At 39.4% G+C, this 22,682-nt stretch overlaps 1 pseudogene; it reads right to left on the bottom strand.

The window, feature by feature from the left end:
• LOC148161750 (gamma-taxilin-like) overlaps window positions 1-22,682 on the bottom strand; it is a 37,148-nt pseudogene that overhangs the window by 9,747 nt on the left and 4,719 nt on the right.

The following is a 22,682-nucleotide window of genomic DNA, read 5'->3' as shown; positions in this document are numbered from 1 at the left end:
TGAGACACAACAACCAATGAAACGTATAAACCTTGTTTGGATCTGATTAAAACAATCTTAAAAAGGCGGTTGGGGAACAGAAAAAGGTGGGTAGTGACAAGGTAGTTGATTAAGTAATTATTATTAAATATTTTGGTGTGAAAATGGTATTGTGTTTCTGCTTCAAGAGAGTCTTGTCCTTTCAAGATATGTTCAAATAGTGCTGAGTGAAGTAATATGACATCTCGGATATGCTTAAACACAGATTTGCTGTTAAAAGATGAATGAACGAGAATAGTTAGGAAAATGCTCAAAATCCTAACTATGTTTTCAAAGGCTGTAAATAACTCCGTAAGTTAAAACAATCTAAAATTTGAAGTACAATTGGATAAAGGCCATAGAAATTGTTGCTGGATTTGTTTGGGGGCTCTTTTGGCGAATAAAATACACCATTTTAAAATTTACCATTTTAGCCATTTTTATTGGTCAGAATGTTTTTGAATTAGCAGTTTTAATCTGTTGTGTGAGGAGTTCAACACACCTAATGCCACATTTTACTACCCTTAAAGCATAGTAAAGGCAGAGGAATGTACCCTCTGGAAAACCCAAAGGCTCTCACCCTGTACACTTGAACTCAGAAAGTAACAAAATTTAATGAGCCTGTTATCACCAATTTCCTCTTAAGCTGGATGCCACGGAACTTCCAGACTAGTTTGTGTAAAATAACTGCACCTGTACAGCTATAGATCATTCCTGTAAACTTACTGTGTGTGACAACCGAGAAGATTGGGTGCTCTGTTAAAAGAAGCTTCTTTTTTTTTTTTTTCTCCCAAAAAGTATGGTAGGTAGAATGCAATGGTACTATACCTTGTATCATCATAGATATATGATGGATTACCATGGAAGTCTGAGTTATTGGATATTGGGGTCCAAATATTTATTTACTGGTAGGTTGTGTATGAGAAAAACAATCTGTATGCTAAAACCACAATCTTCTACTATCGCATGGAAAACAAGCACCACTCAACATGTCTTGCAGAAAGTACCTCAAATCCAAATCCAAAGACCCCGGGGTCATCAGTGATGATCCCCAATTAGTCCTTCACAGTGTGCCTAATACTTTCCTAATGAATGCCCGACTACTACCCTGTGTACACAAGTTTTCAAATATTGTCCTGTGACAGTAGTCTTTAGTAATGAATGGTGAAAAGTTTTTCATAACAACAAGATGCTGTCTAAATAAACAAAACGTCTTTACCTCCTCTCTTAATGCATACTGTTCAAGTTTCTTCAGCTTCTCTCCCAGTTCAGTGTTTTCCTGGCAGAGCTTGGCATTGTGTATGTCATGTTGTCCCAGCTGTGCCTGGATTTCATCTAAAGTAAACTGGAAACGTGCAGTTGCTTCTTTACGATGTTCTTCCTCTTCTTGTGCCTGCTGCGTATTTTCTTCCTTATTATCCAAAATAATTTCTGTTACTGGTATGGTATAAAACTCATACATAAACTGCTCACGTTACTGCTATGTCAGTTCATGTAATCCTGCCCCAAGTATTGCTTCTCACCTCCTTCTCCTTATCTATGACCAGAAAACTTTCATTTAAAAACAAACATATTTCCTAAGTAGATAATCAGAGAGAAACAACTGCCCTGCTTACCAAATAAGTGTTTTGCTGACTGTGCAGACCTTACTGCCCAAAGCGCAAGTAAGAAGCTTCTCCACACAGTCATATTCTTCCTCATTATTTTCCCCACTATTCTCCTCACTGGTTTGGCAAAACATCATTCTATATCAGTCTGAAGAGAGATGTCCCATCTAGCAGCCTACTTTCTGAGTCACACTTTCCATTCCCTAAGGGTCAAGGGACACATGGAACCTTTATTTTAAAAGCTTATTCTCCCAGTGCTCATCACAACACGTGCTCTCCTTAACACCCAGCAATGGGTTTTGTACACAACTAATGAATCACTGAACACTACATCACAAGGTAATGATGTACTGTACGGTGGCTAAGTGAACATAATAAAAAAAACAAAAAACAAAAAAACCCTTACTCTCCATCCTTCATAGGATACAAGCACAAAAGAGCTTTACCTAAACAATGATCAGTCTAGTCAAAATGTTAGTTTGAAATAAGGAGGGAAAAAAACCCACTTTCGTTAAATCCAAATTTAAGGCTTCTAAACGGGGCGGGGGGCGGGGGGCAAGCCTCACACTACATAAGGATTCATTTCATGAGTCGTCCTATATTCCAGGGAGTGTGCTGTGACAGAGGTAATTAGAAATCCTACTTAATCAAAATCCTACTCCATTTGTACCTGCTTAGCTACTGTTAGCTAAAAGCAGACACGTTCCCTTTATAGAAGGCAGAGTCCTTCTAGAGTCTCTGTTCTTGTTCCTTCTTCCCTGGTTTGCACAAATTTTGATACCTGTTCCCTCTTCCTTTATGTATAAATATACATATTCTTTATGTATAAAATCATATGCATATATAATACACACATATAACCCTTTTCATATACAAATAATCAAATAATCTATAATCCTATATACAGGACATTAATTTATATATAGGACTACCTGGATTTATATATACTTTTTACATACACACAGGTACATATAATCAGCCTAGGTATAAGTGCTATTCTGCAGTATTTAGCAACTGAATAGCTGAAGATTGGCAGAGAATACTCAGGCACCCTCACCAATCAGCATCCATAGTGCGGCTCAGCTCTGCAACCTGTTTTTCCTTCTTAAACTCATTCTGATTCAAGTCTGTACCTACCAGTCTCTTCATTTCAGCTAAGCATTTCATTTCTTATCTAAGAAGAGTGTGGTAATCAACTACGTTAATGGTCAGCAGAGTATCTGGCCACCTTGAGCTCCCTACTAAGCAGGAAGGCTATGGACGTAAACATCAATACCATCTCGGTTCCCTGTGATCAAGTATAAGATATACATACTACAGAGCTCTTCCTTGAAGCTGAAACCACGAGTTGGATAGACAGACTCACATACAGCATTAACCCAGGCAAAAAAGAATAAACAAGTAAGCAAGGTAGTACGTCCTTGAGGACCCCACAAAGTCCTCTGCTCAGGAACCTAACCTATCAGAGAAAGTGTACCTAGGAATATGAACGGGCAGCCATTATTACAACCAAGTTCCAGTACAGCAAGTGAAGCAAGGATTTACTTCGAACACATACACAGTGTTTATAAAATCACCCTAACGATCTCCTGAAAAACAAAAAAGTCAACAAATTAACCTTTAATGTCCTGTTGTGACGCTGAAGTTCCCTGCAAAGAGACTCTAGCTTGTTCCTTGCCAAGACAGCCTTGCTGTGCTCACTCTGCAAGTGAACTTTCTCTTTCACGATCTGGGCTTGTTTCTTCTGCAGAATCTTCATTTGCTTCTGAACATTCCTGCTCTCCTCCAGCTAAAATTAACAAGCACTCCATACGTTTACAAAGTAAAGTAAGAACCTCTGAGTTACAGTTGGCAAAATTGGGGAGGTACCATCATGGAATCTTTCTACTACTCTCTTATTCAGTTGAGACATAAAAAAGGTATGCAAATAATTTAGTGTATGAAGAAAATCAAACCTCAGTGTCTAATTTTTCATGAAAAACAAAGAGAGATCTTTTAGGAAAACTTCTTATGAACGCACACACCATCTGGGTTTGCTTTTCTACAAGAACATACAAAAACTACTTTATTGAAAAAATTAGCAGCTCTTTGTGAGTGAGAAGAAGGCAATTGTAGACAGAGCAAATTATAGGAGTCTTGCTGACACTTCAATAAAGCTTTCATGAAGAAAAAAATGTTGACAAATGTTGATTTATCAAACACTCCTAGAGGTGGGGCACCTGGGTGGCTCAGTTAGTTAAGCATCCGATTCGGTTTCAGCTCAGGTCTAATCTCATGGGTCATGGGATCCAGCCGTGTCTTGCTCAGTGCTCAGCAGGGAGTCTGCTTGAGATTCTCGCTCTCTCCCTCTGCCCCTCCCCCCACATGTTCAGGCAACTCGCTCGCACTCTCTCTCTCTCTCTCAAACAAATAAATCTTAAAAAAAAAAAAAACACTCTTGGAGGCAACATGTTTACAGCTACTAAAAATACTTTCATTGAAATTCCTGCCAGGAAAGAATAGTTTTGCTTTTGAGTCCTACTATGGTCTATGATTACAGCACATTTACACTGGTAATTCATTAACAGACAGAATACAATGAACAAAACAGCAGTAGGGACAGCAGGAACAGTTACTTTAAATGTAAATAGACTAAATTCTCTAATCAAAAGACACAGAGTGGCTGAATGGATTTAAAAAAACAAGACAGACTAGCCATTTGCTGCCTAGAAGAGCCTCACTTCAACAATAAGAATGCACAGGACTGAAAATGAGGGGATGGAAAAAATTGTACATGCAAATGGAAACCAAAAGAGCTGGGGTAACTACACTTATTTCAGACAAAACAGATTTCAAAGCAAACTCCACTGAGACAAGAAGGAAGATCACCCAAACAGAAAATCAATCTATGGATTAAAAAAGGTTAGACCAAAAGGATATAACAAAACTGCACCAGAGACACCCCACCCAAAAGCAGAATACACATTCTTCTGAAGTGCACCTGCAACATTCTCCAGGAGAGGTCTTATGATAGGCCCCAAAGCCCATTTTGAGGACACTGAAATCGTATCATCCTTTTTCAAACAATATGGTACGGAACAGGAAATCAATATCAAGGGGGGGGAGGGGAAAATACACAAATGTGTGGAGATTAAACATCACATACTGAAAAACCAATGGATCAATGAAGAAATCAAAAGAAATTAAAAAAGATCTTCTGACAAATTAAAGTGGATAAACAACTTACCAAAATGGGATGCAGCAAAAACATTTCTAACAGTGATGTTCTTAGTAATAAATGCCTCCATCAAAACACAGAGCCCAAATGAAGAACCACCTAAATTTATACCTCAAGGAACTAAAAAACAAACAAACAAACAAAAAAGAATAAACAAAACCCAAAATTAGTAGAAGTAAGGAAATAGCACAGATCAGGTGGAATAAAAGCAATAGAGGCTAAAAAGGCAATAGAAAACCTCAGTGACTAAGCTGATTTAAAAATAATAATAATAAAATTGACAAATCTTTAGCCACAGTTACCAAGAAAACAACAGGACTCAAAATCAGAAACGAAGGAGGAGACATAAAAACAAATACCCCAGAAATACAAAGGATCATAAGAGATTATCACACACAATTATAGATCAACAAATTGGACGATCTAGAAGAAATTGATAAATTCCTAGATACAAATAACCTATGAGCAGAATCATGAAGATATAGAAAATACGAACACACAAATTACAAGTAAGGAGATTAACTCAGTAATCAACAACTTCCCCACAAACTAAGGTTTAGGACCCAAGGGCCTCACCAGGGAATTCTACCAAACTTTTAAGAATTAACACCCCACCTCAATCTCTTCCAAGAAAAAACTGAAGAGGAGGGAACACTTCTGATCTCATTTTCACGAGGCCAGCACTATGCTGACAGCAAAACCGGACAAGGACAAGACGGGAAAGTAAATTATAGGCCAGTATCCCTGAGCAGCATAGATGCAAAAACCTTCAACAATATATTAGCAAATCAAATTCAACAATACAGTAAAATGATCAGACACCACGATCAAGTGGGATTTATCCCAGGAATACAAGAATGGTTCCACATTCACAAATCAATCAATATGATATACTACAACAAAAAAAAAATAAAGGACAAAAACCATAGGATCATCATAGTACATGCAGAAAAACCAACATCCATTTATGATAAAAACTCTTGATAAAGTGGGTTGGGAGGAAACACACCTCATCACAATAAAGGCCATATGTGATAAGCCCACACTTAACATCACAGTCCATGGTGAAAAGCCAAGGGGGCTCTGTGTGCCTCAGTAGGTTAAGCATCCAACTTCTGATTTTGGCTCAGGTCATGATCTTAGGGTCTTGAGATCAAACCCTGTGATGGGCTCTACCCTCAGCATAGAGTACTGGAGATCCTTTCTCTCCGTCTCCCTCTCCCCCTCTCTTCCCTGTCTCTATAAATAAATCAGTGCTTTCCTGATCTTTAAGATCAGGAAAAAGACAAAGATACCCACTCTCACCACTTTAATTCAACATAGTATCAGAAATCTTAGCCACGGGGTGCCTGAGTGGCTCAGTCGGTTAAGCGCCGGCCTTCCTCTCCGGTCCTGATCCTGGGGTCCTGGGATCGAGCCCTGTGTCAGGCAGGGAGCTTACTTCTCCCTTTACCTCTGCTACTTCCCCTGTTTGTGCTCCCTCACTCTCTGTCAAATAAATACATAAAATCTTAAAAAGAAAGAAAAGAAATCCTAGCCAAGCAATTCAACAAGAAAAAATAGTAATAAAATAATTCAAATTGGAAAGGAAGAAAGTGTCTCTAACTAATTGCAGATGACACGATATGTATGTAGAGAAAACCCTTACAACTCGACGAAAAAACTGTTAGAATGGATATATGAATCAGTAAAGTTAAAGAATATAAAATTAATATGCAGAGATCAGCTGTGTTTTTCTCTACACAGCAACAAAGGGAGTACCAGAAAGAGAAATTGGGAAAACAATCCCTTATAAGATTACACTAATAAAATACTTCAGAATAAATTTAACCAAGAGGATGAAAGACCTGTACTGAAAACTATAAGATATTGATGAAAAAAAAAAAAAAAAGAGGAGTGCCTGGGTGGCTCAGTTGTTAAGCGTCTGCCTTCGGCTCGGGTCATGATCCCAGGGTCCTGGGATCTAGCCCCGCATCGGGTTCCCTGCTCAGTGGGAAGCCTGCTTCTCCCTCTCCCACTCCCCGCTGCATGTGTTCCCTCTCTCGCTTTGTCTCTCTCTGTCAAATAAATAAATAATAATAATAAATGAGTAATATACAAATAAATGTAAAGCAATTCCATGCTCATGGGTTGGAAGAATTATCATTCTAAGATGTTCATACTACCCCAGGCAATCTACTAATTCATGCAGTCTGTATCCAAACTGTAATGGCATTTTGCACAGAAACAGAACTGTCCTACATGAGGCTCAGAACCACAGAACCACCATGGTGATTAGTATGGACGTTTCTTGGAAAGTTAAAAATAGGAGTACCATATTCCACCTGTGAGTACTTTTGTGAAGGAAATGAAGGTACAAACTCAAACGTATATGTGCACCGAAGCTTTATTTACATTAGCCACACATAAAAACCACCTGTGTCGACTGACTGATGAATGGATAAAGAAGTCATACACTCACAGAAAGGGGAAGGGGCATATTATTCAGCTATAAAAATGGAATGGAATGCTGCCACTTGCAACAACATGGATGGGCCTTGAGGACATTATGCTAAGTGAAGTAAGTCAGGCAGAGAAAAATAAATACCTTGTGACCTGACTTATATGTGGATCCTAAAACAAAAACAAAAGAAATTCTGGTGGTGGCCAGAAGCAGGGTTGGTGGGGGAGCCAAGAATGGGTCAATGTGGTCAAAAGGTACAAACTTCCAGTTATAAGTAAGTCCTGAAGATGTAATGTATTATATTGTGACTGTAACTAACACTGCACTGTATATTGGAAAGTTGGCAAGGCAGAAGATCTTAAAAGTTCTCATCACAAGAAAAATAAAATTTGTAAATAATGTGTGTTGATGGACGTTAATTAGACTTATTGTGATCATTTTCGATCATATACAAATGTTAATCATTATGCTGTACAACTGAAACTAATAAATGTCATGCCATTTATATCTCAATAAAAAATGTAAGTAAATAAATGGGCAAGCAAATGCATGAGCCTACTACACACTGTCCACAAGAGACTCACTTACCATCCAAAATACACATAGGTAGAGTAAATAGGTAAGAAAAAGACATTACACACAAAGAGAACCAAAAGACAAATGGGGTGGCTATACTAGTGTCAGGATATTGTTAAGATGGCAACATTACCAAAGTGATCTACAGATTCAGTGAAATCCCTATCAAGTTTCCAATGGTGTGGGCTTTTTTGTTTTGTTTTGGTTTGGTTTTTGGTTTTTCACAAAAGTACAAAAATCCACCCTAAACATGTGGAATCTCAAGGGACAAGAATAGCCAAATACTGAAAAAGAACAGTTGAATATCTCACCACTTCCTGACTTTAAAACTTCTGCAAAGCTATACTAATCAAAATAGTGTGGACTGGAATAAAGGCAAACATGCAGATCAATGGAATAAACAGTACAGAAATAGTTTTTCAAGTACATGGTAAATGATTTTCAACGAGGCTGCCAAGACCATTCAATGGGGGAAAACCTGTGTCTTCAACAAAAGATGCTGGGGAAATAATATCCAAAAAGAATGAAATTAAAGTTTGCAGATGACATAGGAAATCGTAAAGACTCCAGCAAAAAAAACTACTATGGGTCATAAACTAATTCAGCAAAGTGGCAGGATACAACATTAATGCCCAGAAATAGGTAGTGTTCCTATGCACTAATAACAAAGTAGCAGAAAGAGAAATTAAAGAAACATACCATTTATAATTGTACCAAATAAATAAATTAATTCAACAACCCTATGAATAAAGTTAACACTGAGCTGAAACATCTATACTCTATAACAAACACTTATGGAATGAATTCAGGATGACACAAGCAAATGGTAAGATATTTCATGCTTGTGGATTTGAAGAATACTGTTAAAATCTCCACATTATCCAAAGCATTCCACACATTTAATGCAATCTGTATCAAAATGCCAATAGCATTTTTCACAAAACTAGAGCAAATGAAACTAAAATTTGTGTGGGACCACAAAAGACCCTGAATGGTCAAAGAAATACGGATAAAAATGAATGAAACTGGAGATAAGATGTTACCGGACTTCAAGAAATAATGCAAACCTGTAGTATTCAAAACAGCATGGTACTGGCACAAAAACAGACACACAGATCAATGGAACAGAACAGAAAACCCTGAAAGGTACCCCAAGGTATATGGTCAACTGATCTTTGGCATGAGCCAAGAATATGCAATTGGAAAAAGACAGTCTCTTCAACAAATGTTTTGGGAAAAAATGGACAGCAAGGAGCCAAACAATGAAACTGCCCCACTTTCTTACACCACACACAATAATAAACAGAAAACGAACTAAAGACCTAAACTTCAGACCCGAAATCATAAAACTCCTAGAGGAGAGCACAGGCAGTAATGTCTCTGACACCGATCGCAACAATATTTTTCTCCATTATGTGTCCTATGGCAAAGGAAGCAAAAACAAAAACTACTGGGTCTATGCCAAAATAAAAGCTTCTGCACAGCAAGGGAAACAATCCACAAAACAGAGGACAACCTATTAAATGGAGAAGATATTTGCAAATGACATAACCGATAAGGGCCTAATAGCCAGAATATATAAAGAACTTAAACGACTCAGGGCGCCTGGGTGGCTCCATCGGTTAAGCATCTGCCTTTGGCTCAGGTCGTGATCTCAGGGTCCTGGGATCGAGCCCCGCTTCGGACTCCCTGCTCTGTGGGGAGAGTGCTTCTCCCTCCCCCTCTGCACCTCCCCCCACTCCGCCCCTACTCTCTCTCTCTCTCACTGTCCTTCTCAAATAGATAAAATCTAAAAATTAATTAATTTAATTAAAAGAAATCAATAATGTTCAGGGAAGTGAAAATCAAATCCATCATAAGATTATCACCTCACACTGCCCAAATGGCTATAATAAAAAACACAAGGAACAACAGCTGTTGATGAGGATGTGGAGAAAAACCACCCTCCTGCAAACTGGTACAGCCTATTCTGGAAAAAGTATGGAGGTTCCACAAAAAAAATTAAAAAAAGAATTACCGTATGAGCTGGTAATTCAATGACAGTGTATTTACCCAATGAAAATGAAACATGAATTCGAAAAAATATGTGTCCCAAAGTTTACTGCCGCATTACTTAGATCAGCCAGGACTTGGAAGCAACCTAAGAAAAATGGGTAAGAAAAATGTGGTATAACTTGCAATGATATATTACGCAGCCATAGAAGAGGATGAGATCATGCCATCTGCACCAACATGGCAGGACTAGAGGGTGCAATGCTAATTGAAATGAGTCAGACTGAGAAAGGCAAATACCACACAATTCCACTCATAAGTGGAATCTAAGGGAAAAAATTAAAAAACAAACAAAAAGCAGAACTAGACCTATTAGCACAGAGAACAAACTGATGGTTGCCAGAGGGGAGTGGGAAGATGGGCAAAATGGGTGAAGGGGAGTGGGAGATAACAGACTTCCGATTATGGAACGATTAAGTGTCAAGAGTAAAATGCACAGTTGTAATAGGGATGTAATGGGACAGATGGTAGTTCCACTTGTAGTGAGCATAGCATAATGTTTAAATTTGTCCAGTCACCATGTTGTATACCTGAAAGTAACGTTAACAACTATACTAAAAAAAAAAATGAAGAACCCTATTAAACAACAACAACAACAACAACCTAGAGACTGTATTCCAAATGTCTCCTAAAAGAGAAAATAATGGATCAAAGACTTACATGTAAGACCTAAAACTGTAAAATTCTTACCGGAAAACATAGGGAAAAGAATCCTTGCATTTGACAATGATTCCTGGACCTGATACCAAAGACATAGGCAAGAAAAGAAAAAGAAACAAACAAACAACTTAACTCCAACAAAATTAAAAACTGTTGTACATCAGAGGACACTATCCAGGAAGTGAAAAGGCAACTCACAGAACAGAAAAACAAATGTTATGTATAAGTTCCATATCATAAGAGATTAGTATTTGCACGATATAGACAGTTCCTAAAACATAAGAACAAAATAATAACCCAGTTATAAAATGGGCAGAAGACTTGCATAGACATTTCTCCGAAGAAGACATACACATTGCCTGTAAGCATATAAAAGATGCACAGTATTACCAGTCATTACAGAAATGCAAACAAAACTGCAGTGAGATACACCTTCACACCCATTAGAATGGCTTTTAACAGACAAACAGAAAACAACAAATGTTGGCAAAGATGTGGAGAAAATGCAATCATTGAGCATTGCTGGCTGGCTATAGCCACCAGGGTATATGCAGAAGTACTATATAATCCGCAAATTCAACTTCTGGGTATGCACGTGATATAACTGAAAGCAGGTACATGAACAGATTATTTGTACACCCATATTCATAGAGGCGTTATTCAAAACAGCCAAAAGATATAAACAAAACAAATGTCCATCAAAGGATGAGTGGATAAACAAAATGTGGTATACACATGCAATGCAATATTATTCTGCTAGAAAGAAAGTTCTGATACATGTTACAACATGAATGAACTCTGAGACATGCTACATGATATAAAACAGTGTATATGTATGTACGTATACCACTTAAATGACACACCTCAAGTGGTCAAAAATCGTAGAGGTAGGAAGTAGAATTGTGGTTACTGGAGGCTGAGGGAGAGCAGGAGGAGGAGTTACCGTTTAGAGGTTTGGTTTGTTCCTAGCGATGGACAGTGGCGACTGTTCACAACAATATGAATTTACTTAATACCACTGAAATGCACTGCTTACCAGTGGTTAATATGGTACATTTAATGGTATGTATGTATATATATTAAAACACATTATTTTAAAAACACAGAAACAAGAGGCCAGGGCTGGAGTTTCATATGGGGCACCCATAGTGAGGAAGCACCAGGATTGAGAATAGGAGTCGGGGTATTGTGGACCACTGTGGGTCAGTGCAAAAGTCTTCAATGAGTGAGAGAGTTGGGTGACCAGAAAAGATGGTTCATGACAGTAACAAAAAGAGGGAGAGAGGAAAATAAATAAATAAATAAATAAATAAAAACAGCATGAGAGCTAGATTTGTTTCAAACCTTTGGAAACACAGGTTTTGAAAAAAGAGGACAGAGGGGCGCCTGGGTGGCTCAGTCGTTAAAGCGTCTGCCTTCGGCTCAGGTCATGATCCCAGGGTCCTGGGATCGAGCCCCGCATCGGGCTCCCTGCTCCACAGGAAGCCTGCTTCTCCCTCTCCCGCTCCCACTGCTTGTGTTCCCTCTCTCACTGTGTCTCTCTGTCAAATAAATAAATAAAATCTTTAAAAAAAAGAAAAAAAGAAAAAAGAAGACAGAGAAACAGAAAGAAGTGCAAACGGTGCACCTCCTAGCCTCAAGATATTTGGGGGGGGAGGCGAGACCAAAAGGGAGTAAGGTCCTCAGGGGAAAAACAGCTTTCGGCAATACAAGTTGAGGTACTGATTTTAGATATGGCTATAAATTCTGGAGTTTGCATTTCATGTGGTACAGAGTAAGAATCAAAGACGACCATAGAAGTTTTGTCTGTTTCCTTTTTGGTGGAGGTCAGAGGGGAGAAGGAAAGACATCTTCCATCCTCAAGACCTAATTCCCCTAGTCCTAGGCACCATGGCTTTCACTTACGGCCAGGAGGCAAGATTATTCTGGTAGTGTGGCTCAATGAGCAGGGCCTAGGAATTGGTTTCCCACAGACAGCCACTATCAGCAGCTATAGTTAATGGTATTTTTGTGCTATCACTTGGAAGGTCTCCTCTATTAGTTATTTCATTTATTGGAGGCCTCTCTATATTTTTCTTTTTCTTTTTTTTTAAGATTTTATTTATTTATTTGACAGAGAGATAGAGAGCACAAGTAGGCAGAGAGGCAGGCAGAGGGAGAGGGAGAAGCAGACTCCCTGCTGAGCAGGGAGCCTGACGTGGGGCTAGATCCCAGGACCCTGGGATCATGACCTGAGCCAAAGGCAGACGCTTAACTGACTGAGCCACCCAGGCGTCCCTATTTTTTCTGGCTACGTCTAGCTGAAGATTTTGTCAGTTTTGTTAATCTTTTCAAAGAACCAGGTTAGTTTCATTGATCTTTTCTACTGCTTTTTGGTCTCTTTATCATTCATTTCAACTGGGATCTTAATATTATTATCTTTATGTATTCCTTCCTTCTCCTAACTTCCTTTTCTAGTTCCTTGATATGTAAACTTAGGTTGTTTGTTTGAGATTTCTCATGTTGAGGTAGGCGCAAAGTGCTATGAACTTCCCTCTGAAAACTGGTTTTGCAGTTTCGTATACCACAATCCGGTATGATGTGATTTCCATCATCAATTGTCTCAACATTTTATTTATTTATTTATTTATTTTTAAATATTTTATTTATTAATTTGACAGAGAGACAGACAGCGAGAGAGGGAACACAAGCAGGGGGAGTGGGAGGGGGAGAAGCAGGCCTCCCGCTGAGCAGGGAGCCAGGCGTGGGGCTCGATCCTGGGATCATGACCTGAGCTGAAGGCAGACGCTCAACGACTGAGCCACCCAGGTGCCCCTTGTCCCAACATTTAAAAAAAATTTCCTTTAATTAATTAAATTCCTTTACTGATCCACTGGTTCAGCACGTGATTTAACCTCCACGCATTTGTGAATTTCCCACTTTAGTTCTCCTGACTGATTTCTCGTTGTATACCAACATATATATTGTGTTTGGAAAGGATGCCTGACATGGTTTCAATCTTGTTAAATGCACTAAGAAATCTTTTGTGGCCTGATGTGATCTATTCTGGAGAATGTTCCATGTGCATTTTAAATCAATGTATATTCGGTTGCTTTAGCATGGAATGTTCCATATATAGCTGTAAAGTCCATCTGCTCTAACGGTGCTGTTTTAAGGCCAATATTCGCTTACTGATTTTCTGTGTGGACGCTCAGTCCATTGATGTAAATAGAGTGTGAAAGCCCCTCACTGTTACTATATTCCTATCTATTTCTTCCTTTAGGTCTCTTAGTGTTTGATTTGGGCTGTTCTAAGTTGCAGACGTAGATACTTAAAACCATTATATCCTCGTGTTGGACTGACTGATTTTTCATTACGAAATGCCCTTGTCTTGGTTTTTTATTTTAAAGGCTATTTTGTCCGATTTGACTATAGCTACCCCAACTCTCTTTTGGTTTTCATTTGCATGGAATGTCTTTTCCCTTCCCTTCACTTCTGGTCTGTGTGCATCCTTACATCTTATGTTATTCTCTTATACACGGCATATAGACAGCTCTTGTTTTGGGGTTTTTTTTGTGGTGGTTGGGGTTGCTGTTGTTTAATCCATTCAATCACTAGGTTTTTGATTAAATAATTTAGTCCACTTATATTTCAAGTAATTATTGATAGTTATGCACTTAGTGCCATTTTGTTAATTGTTTTCTGGCTATTTTGTAGCTACCGCTGTTCCTTTCTTCTTCTGTTACTCTCTTCCTCTGTGGTTTGATGAGTTTCTTAAGCGGTAGGCTTACATCCATTTCTCAATGTCTTCTGGGTATCTACCATAGATTTCTGTTTTTGGGTTACCAACAGGCTTGCGCATAACATCATACATATACGTGTATGTGCCAGACTATTTTAAGTTGATAGCAATGTAAGACTGAATATATTCTAAAGCTCTACATTTTAATTCTCTCTTTCTGCATTTTACGTTTTTACGTCACATTTTTCATCTTTTTATCATGTCTATCCTGTACTATATATCCATGTCCATGTCTATACTGTAGTTATTTTTACTACTTTTGTCTTTTAAACTTTATACTAGCTTTATAAGTGATTAACGCACTGCCTTTTATAGCCTTTAACCTCTACCTGGGCAATTTATACTTTCCTGTGTTTCTATTTTTTTATTTTTTTTAATTTCTTTTTTTTTATTCTTATTGATTTGAGAGAGAGAATGAGAGACAGAGAGCACGAGAGGGAAGAGGGTGAGAGGGAGAAGCAGACTGCCCGCTGAGCAGGGAGCCCGATGCGGGACTCGATCCGGGGACTCCAGGATCATGACCTGAGCCGAAGGCAGTCGCCTAACCAACTGAGCCACCCAGGCGCCCTGACTTTCCTGTGTTTTTATGGCTGTGTAGTACCCTTTCTTTTCAGCTTGAAGAAGTCCCTTTAACATTTCATGTAAAGCCAGTTTAGGCCTGACAAACTCCTTTAAGCTTCTGCTTATCTGGAAGATTCTTTACCTTTCCTTCAATTCTGAATAATAGCTTTCACCTGGTAGGTGTTCTCATTTAGTTAGAGGTTTTGTTTTTGTTTGTTTTGTTTCCTTTCAGAACTTTGAATATATTGTATTACTCCCTTCTGGCTTGCAAAGTTTCTCCTAAAAAATCTGCTGATAATCTAGTAGGGTTCCTATGTATATAAGGTGTTTGTTGTTGTTGTTGTTGTTTGTTTTGTTTTCTCCTGCTGCTTTTAATAATCTCTGTCTTTAACTTTTAATATTTTAGGTACAATGTGTCCTGGTGTGGATGTGTTTGGGTCCATCTTCTTCGGAACTGTGCTTTCTGGATCTCAAGGTCTTTTTCCTTCCCCAGGTTAGGGAAGTTTTCACCTATTCTTTTTTAAATAAATTTTCTTTCTCTTTCTGCCTTTGTTCTCCATCTCAGAGTCCTATAATGCAAATGTTAATCCACTTGATGTTGTCCGGTTACGTCCCCTCAGCTATCTTCACCTTTTTTTATTCTTATTTTTCTTTTTGCTGCTCTGATTGTGTGAGCTCCACTGTTCTTGCTACAAAGTTCACCAACTCTTTCTTCTACCTCATCTAGTCTGCTATTGAACGCCTCTAATGTATTTTTCACTTCAGTTATCGTATTCCTTTTCTCTTTGGCTCTTTCTTGTATTTTCTAAGGCTTTGTTAAAGTTCTCACTGTTTTCAACCATTCCTTTCCCGAGTTCAATGAGCATCTTCATGACCATCACTTTGAGCTCTTGATCAGGTAAATTACTTACTCTGTTTCATTATGGTTTTTTATCTTGCTCTTTCCTTTGGAACACATTCCTCTGTTTCTTCCTTTTTCTTGACTCTCTGTCCTGGTTTCTATGCAGCAGATGAAGCAGCCACCCCTCCTAGTCTTGAAGGAGTGCCTTCTGTGGGATGAACCGTGGAATTCAGCAATGCCTTACGTCTTGGTTGTCTGTCAGGCCTTTGTGAGTGTCCAGTGGCCTGTTTGTCCCTTCATGGACTCACAGCTGTTCAGTGTGCCAAGATATGTCAGTGTCCCAAAGTAGGCAGGTCTCAGAGATCACTGAGATTTGTGCTGACTGGAAGACAGGCCCAGATAACACATCTTAAAATATGCAAATATCTGGAGTTCTGTAGGACCAGAAGCATAAGCCAGCCTGTCTCCCAGAACAGGAGATCTGGAGGTATCCCCTGGGTGAAAGTCATAAAAATCAGAATTCCAGAGGAGCGAACAAGCTCCTTTCTGGGAGATAATCGTGAGCTGTAGTGAGGCAGAGGAAGAGAATAATCATGGCATACTCTGGCCTCTCTTCCAAGAGAGCAACTATATAGAAACCTGAAGCCTGCCTCTCGAGCTGATGTTTCAGGACAAGCAAACAGGCTTTTTTCACAGAGACTTGCTGGCATGGTTCAGTCGGCTGCCTGTGCAATGTCCTGTGGGTGGTTCTAGCCATGAACTATCTCTCTGATTGTTACAGCCCTATGGGATCCAGGAACACAAGACTTTGTGGCCACTGGACGAGGCATTCAAGGGGTGTCCTGTGGGCAGCAGACACGTATAAGAGCTGTTCTCTAAGAGAATCTGGTGCTCCAGAGTGGGAGAGGGAGAGCTCAAAGACAACACACAACTTCCAAGATCTCTGGAGATGTTTACAGTCTGCCTATCGAGGCATGTCTATTATAAGACAGACCCTCAGACTGCAGCTGTGATGATAAAGTTTCCCAGAAAGACTGAAGACATGTTTCAGTCGGCTACCTGTGTGGTGTCTGTGCAGGGCCCTGGGGGTGGTAATCAGCCAAGAACTGTCCCTGTTGTTACAGTCCTGTGGGATCCAGCAAAACAACTTCCTCAGCCTCAAGAGCCAGACAACAAACTGTTGTCCCCTGGGAGGCAACCACAAAAACAAGCTTCCCCCTGGGAGTTGGGGAGCATGGCAGACAGAGAGCTCAAAGATGGCACCACCAAGGAAAAGGAAATAAAAGAATGGTTCCCATGGATTGTAGCAACACACAGGGAGAGGGCAAAGATGGCACCCACTAAAGGGGGGATTGGCGGGGGTCTAGAGTTAAGGGGGAAAAAAAGGCACTCATGGGCTTTAGCAAGGGATAGGAGAAGGACGGTATAAAAATGGTGCCTGCTATCACCGCAGTCCCTGAGGAGCATTCCAACACGCCCTTGTCCCTCAGGTCCACACTCTAAGATAATCAGATGAGTGTCTTGCACATTAAGTCTGGGTGTTTTTCAAACAGCGGCTTCTGTGTTGGGCCCTAGGGCAAGTGAGTCTAGGCACAAGTCCTTACAGAACAGTATCTCAGGTGACACTGCCCTTTGGGTCTTGTGAATAGAAACCCCACCAGTATTCAAAGCCTGATATTGTGGAGGTCTGTCTCTCAGTTGCAGATCTTCAAACTTGGGGTGTGTGATATGAGCTATGAACGCTTTGCTCCTCACAGACAATCCTCCGGATTGTTGGCAGCCATGCTGGGGATGGGATTTGTGTCTCGGTCTCTCCTATCCACTGTAATGTGGCCCTTTGCTTTTTACTCTGATACTGATGTTATACTCTCAAGATGGTCTCACTGTTATGTACCCTAACTCTACTACTCTAATTTTTTAGGAAATTAGTTTTTCAAGTAACAAAGTATTAGAACATTGTGTTTTTTTTTCAAAACAAAATATGCCTGCTGGTATTACTCACAAGAACTACTAATCTGAATGGGATCAAAGAGAGGCTACTCACTAGCAAAGTCTCTAATGTGTTGCTTGCTAAAACAAAAGCAGTAATTCTTACTTATCGTGTCCTCCTCCTAAGTGAAACCCCACTTGATTTCTGTTTCTCCAAGTCTAGTCCCTGGGCCAACAGCTTTGGCCATCAACTGGTAATTTGCTAGAATACGGTGTTTTAGCCATCTCCCCCATCCCTGCCTCAGACCTACTATAAAGTGAATGTTACATCTACCGAATCGGAATCTACAATCAAAATCCTCTGGTGATGTGTATGAGTTTGAGAAGGACTGCCCTAGCCCACTCTGCTTGCTAGTCAATTTGCTCTTTCTTCCCTAATCCTTTCATGCTGCCTGCTGATATATCACATCACCAGGTCAAATACCCAACCTTCCATTCTGCCACTTTCCTACGTGAATTTCACTCCTTTCTCCATATTTCTTTTTCTACCTTTTCTCATTTGATTTTCATCATGTGAGTGTACCATTACAGACTGACTTCCCTACCCAATGGCAACAGCCCTTTCCTTTCCTGAGGCCAGCATTCCAACAACTCTGATTACGGCCATCTTTGTATCTGGACCGTTTCTAGGCCTTTTCATTGATGCTGAGTGGTCCCTGCATCTCACAATTTCAGAAAATGCCAGTGGGGTGTATATATGTAATACCTGAAGGAATAGTAACTACAATTGTTCCAGCTCTACACTTAGAGTCCATTATTCTCAAAACATCGTCTATTAGAAGATATGATGCATACTTTCCAATCTAATATATACGATATAGCACAGTTGATTTAATAACACATGTGAATGCATAAAATTCACCAGAAATAATTCACATAAATATTTCACAAAACACAAGAATTTCAGCATTTACATCAGAACCAACGATTCTAAAAAATTCCCACAACTGTTCTTCAAAAGGTTTTATGACTTTCCCATTCTTCACTTTTAAAATGATGGCAGGGTATCCATGTTGAGAGTTCTTTCATATCCCCCAAGAAAGGATTAATGCTACTTAAATTAACACAGACCATAGCTCAGAACAAACTCTTTTTAGGAGTCAATTTCTTTGGAACATGGGGAAAAAATACAATGCCTGGCATAGAGTGGGTGCTAAGGAAATATTTTCCTAAGAAACTGCTAGACTACTTCATGTAACTCACAACTTCATTCAAAATCCTTAAATCCTTCAAACTTAATACTGCTTTCATGTCTAGAATTCCTCGATTTACACATGAAATTACTCCCTCACAATTGTCAGGTATATAAACATGCAATTAAAATGCTCGCTTAGAAGTGCTAGAACTGGGGCATGTGGGTGGCTCAGTCAGGTAAGCATCTGCCTTCAGCTCAAGTCATGATCCCAGAGTCCTGGGGTCGAGCCTCTCTTCAGGCTCCCTCTCCCTTGCCCCCGTCCCCACCACCATGCTTGCTTTCTGTCTCTCAAATAAATAAGATCTTAAAAAAAAAGAAAGAAATGCTAAAACCGACCGAGTTTTACAAAATTTACCTTACATGTCAGAAAGCAATAAAATGTTATATATATCATACCATAAAATGCGGCCATACAATCAACCTAAGCCTCAAGAAGTCAGATTCTTCCCTTCAGAAGAGGAACCCTCCTACACTGTTGGTGGAGATGCAAGCTGGTGCAGCCTCTCTGGAAAACAGTATGGAGGTTCCTCAAAAAGTTGAAAATAGAGCTACCATACGACCCAGCAATTGCACTACTGGGTATTTACCACAAAGATACAAATGTAGGGACCCGAAGGGGTACGTGCACCCCAATATTTATAGCAGCAATATCCACAATAGTCAAACTGTGGAAAGAGCCAAGATGTCCATAGACAGGTGAATGGATAAAGAAGATGTGGTATATATACTCAATGGGATATTATGCAGCCCTAAAAAGGAATGAGATCTTGGCATTTGCAATGACGTGGATGGAACTGGAGGGTGTTATGCTGAGTGAAATAAGTCAATCAGAGAAAGACATGTATCATATGACCTCACTGATATGAGGAATTCTTAATCTCAGGAAAGAAACTGAGTGTTGCTGGAGTGGTGGGAGTTGGGAGGGATGGGGTGGCTGGGTGATAGACATTGGGGAGGGTATGTGCTATGGTGAGCGCTGTGAATTTGGTAAGACTGTTGAATTACAGATCTGTACTTCTGAAAGAAATAATGCAACATATGTTAAGAAAAAAGTAAAAGAAGAAGATAGCAGGAGGAGAAGAAAGAAGGGGAGTAAGTCGGAGGGGGAGACGAACCATGAGAGACGATGGACTCTGAAAAACAAACTGAGGGTTCTAGAGGGGAGGAAGGTGGGGGGATGGGTTGGCCTGGTGATGGGTATTAAAGAGGGCACATTCGGCGTGGAGCACTGGGTGTTATGCACAAACAATGAATCATGGAACACTACATCCAAAATAATGATGTAATGTATGGTGATTAGCATAACAATAAAAAATTTTAAAAAATAACAACAATAAAAAAAGAGATTCTTCCCTTCAATTTTGTAGTGAAATACAACTTGACATTTAAAGCCATATCAAAATTCCATTTTAAAATACACATTTTGCTATTATTTTACATAGGTTTTGCACCCTTAATACTCACGAGATCAGCGTATTTCTTACAGAGAGCTGCCAGCTTCTCCTCTGGAGTTGAAAGTGTGTTTTAGGCTTGCATCAATAATAACACTTCTTTTCCTGATGGTCAATAAAAAAAAAAAAGTACCAGAATGATAAAATGAATCCAATCTGTAAATTCTACATAAATGTGATATTCAAATATTCAGATTATGATGTAAGGCTGTTAATTAGCTATAGAGTCACCAGTAAATCAGGGAAACTATGAGGAAGAACCCCTCCCTGCCGCCCCATCAAATTGCTTCAGTTTACTAATGCCATTAGCAATTAGGTACTTGGCATTTAAGACAGTAAGCACACCACTTATTGAAAGCTTATAAACTCTTACTTATTCCATTGTATATATGGACCACATCTTCTTTATCCATTCATCTGTTGAATGTGTAGATTGCTTTCCACAGTTTGGCTATTGCTGACATGGCTGCTATGAACATTGGGGTGCATATGGCCCTTCTTTTCACTACATCTGTGTCTTTGGGGTAAATACCCAGGAGTGCAATTGCTGGGTCATAGGGTAGCTCTATTTTTTAAATGTTGAGGAACCTCCACAATGTTTTCCAAAGCGGCTGTACCAACTCGCATTCCCAAGAACAGTGTAAGAGGGTTCCCCATTCTCCACAACCTCTCCAACATTTGTTGTTTCCTTCCCTGTCCATTTTTGCGATTCTAACTGGTGTAAAGTGGTATCTCAATGTGATTTTGATTTGAATTAACCTGATGGCTAATGATGATGAACATTTTTTCATGTGTCCGTTAGCCATTTGTATGTCTTCTTCAGAGAAGTGTCTTTTCCTATCTTCTGCCCATTTTTTGACTTGATTATTTGTTTTTTGGGTGCTGAGTTTGAGAAGTTCTTTATAGATCTTGGATACCAGCCCTCTATCTGTAGTGTCATTTGCAGACACCCAACTTTTACATCAACATGGATGGGACTGGAGGAGATTATGCTAAGTGAAATAAGTCAAGCAGAGAAAGTCAATTATCATATGGTTTCACTTATTTGTGGAACACAAGGAACAGCATGGAAGACATTAGGAGAAGGAAGGGAAAAATGAAGGTAGGGGAATCGGAGGGAGAGATGAACCATGAGAGACTATGGACTCTGAGAAACAAACAAGGTTTCAGAGGGGAGGGGTGAGTGGAGATAGGTTAGCCTGGTGATGGGAATTAAGGAGGGCAGATACTGCATGGAGCACTGGGTGTTTTTCGAAAACAATGGAACGTGGATCACCACATCAAAAACTAATGATGTATTGTATGGTGACTAACATAACATAATAAAATTAAAAAAAAAAAAAAAAAAAAAAACACCTCTTACTTAACTGCTGATTCCAAGATAAAACATTTTACAAAGGGTGGGAATGTTTTCAAAACCTTCCCGCTGGCCAAATACAAATACTGAAGGAAGTTTAAGTCTATTCAGCTAGCACACTCTGCCTATCGAAAACGCACAAAATCCACTGTGACCAACAACTTTTCTAAGGACCAATTTGAGTTATAATCGTTTTCAGGTAATTTAAAAACCATATTCTGGGTGTTAACCAACTTAAGGGTCCAGAAAAGAAAGTCAAATAATTCGTTTCTCCCTCAGGCAAAAGAGTTTTAAAAGAATACTTTTAAGGGCCCCTGAGTGGCTCAGTTGGTTAAGCGACTGCCTTTGGCTCAGGTCATGATCCTGGAGTCCCGGGATCGAGTCCCACATCGGGCTCCCTGCTCAGCAGGGAGTCTGTTTCTCCCTCTGACCCTCTTCCCTCTCGTGCTCTCTATCTCTCATTCTCTCTCTCTCTCTCTCTCTCAAATAAATAAATAAAACCTTAAAAAAAGAATACTTTTAATAACTTTGGCAGGAAGAAGGATGTGGCTGAGATAAGTGCAGGCAAATGGTACTTCAAAGTAAGTGATAATGTTTCCTTTTTACGCTGAGGGTAGGTGCCTTTTTATTTTCTAAACTGTTCACTCTTGCATGTAGGTTATTTCATTTTAAGAATCTGAAGAAAACTTTCCTAGTTGGTATACACTTTACAAACTGCAATGCAAGGGGAGTAGGGAGGAAGAAACAGGTTGACGTCAAAAAAATATTTGCTCAATGAAAATGAAAACACAACTCTACAAAACCTTTGCACGAAGGTGAAGTATATAGCAATAGAGGCCTCTCTCAAGAAACAGGAAAAATCTGAAATACACAGCCTAACCTTACACCTAAAGGACCTGTAGAAAGAAGAGCAATTAAAGCCTAAACCCAGCAG

The sequence above is a fragment of the Eumetopias jubatus genome, unplaced genomic scaffold, assembly GCF_037043125.1.
Source record: "Eumetopias jubatus isolate StellerSeaLion01/CBP00866 unplaced genomic scaffold, mEumJub1_p1.0 scaffold_75, whole genome shotgun sequence".
NCBI lineage: Eukaryota > Metazoa > Chordata > Mammalia > Carnivora > Otariidae > Eumetopias > Eumetopias jubatus.
The sequence above is the reverse complement of the archived record's forward strand: the minus strand, read 5'-3'. Positions and strand labels throughout refer to the sequence as shown.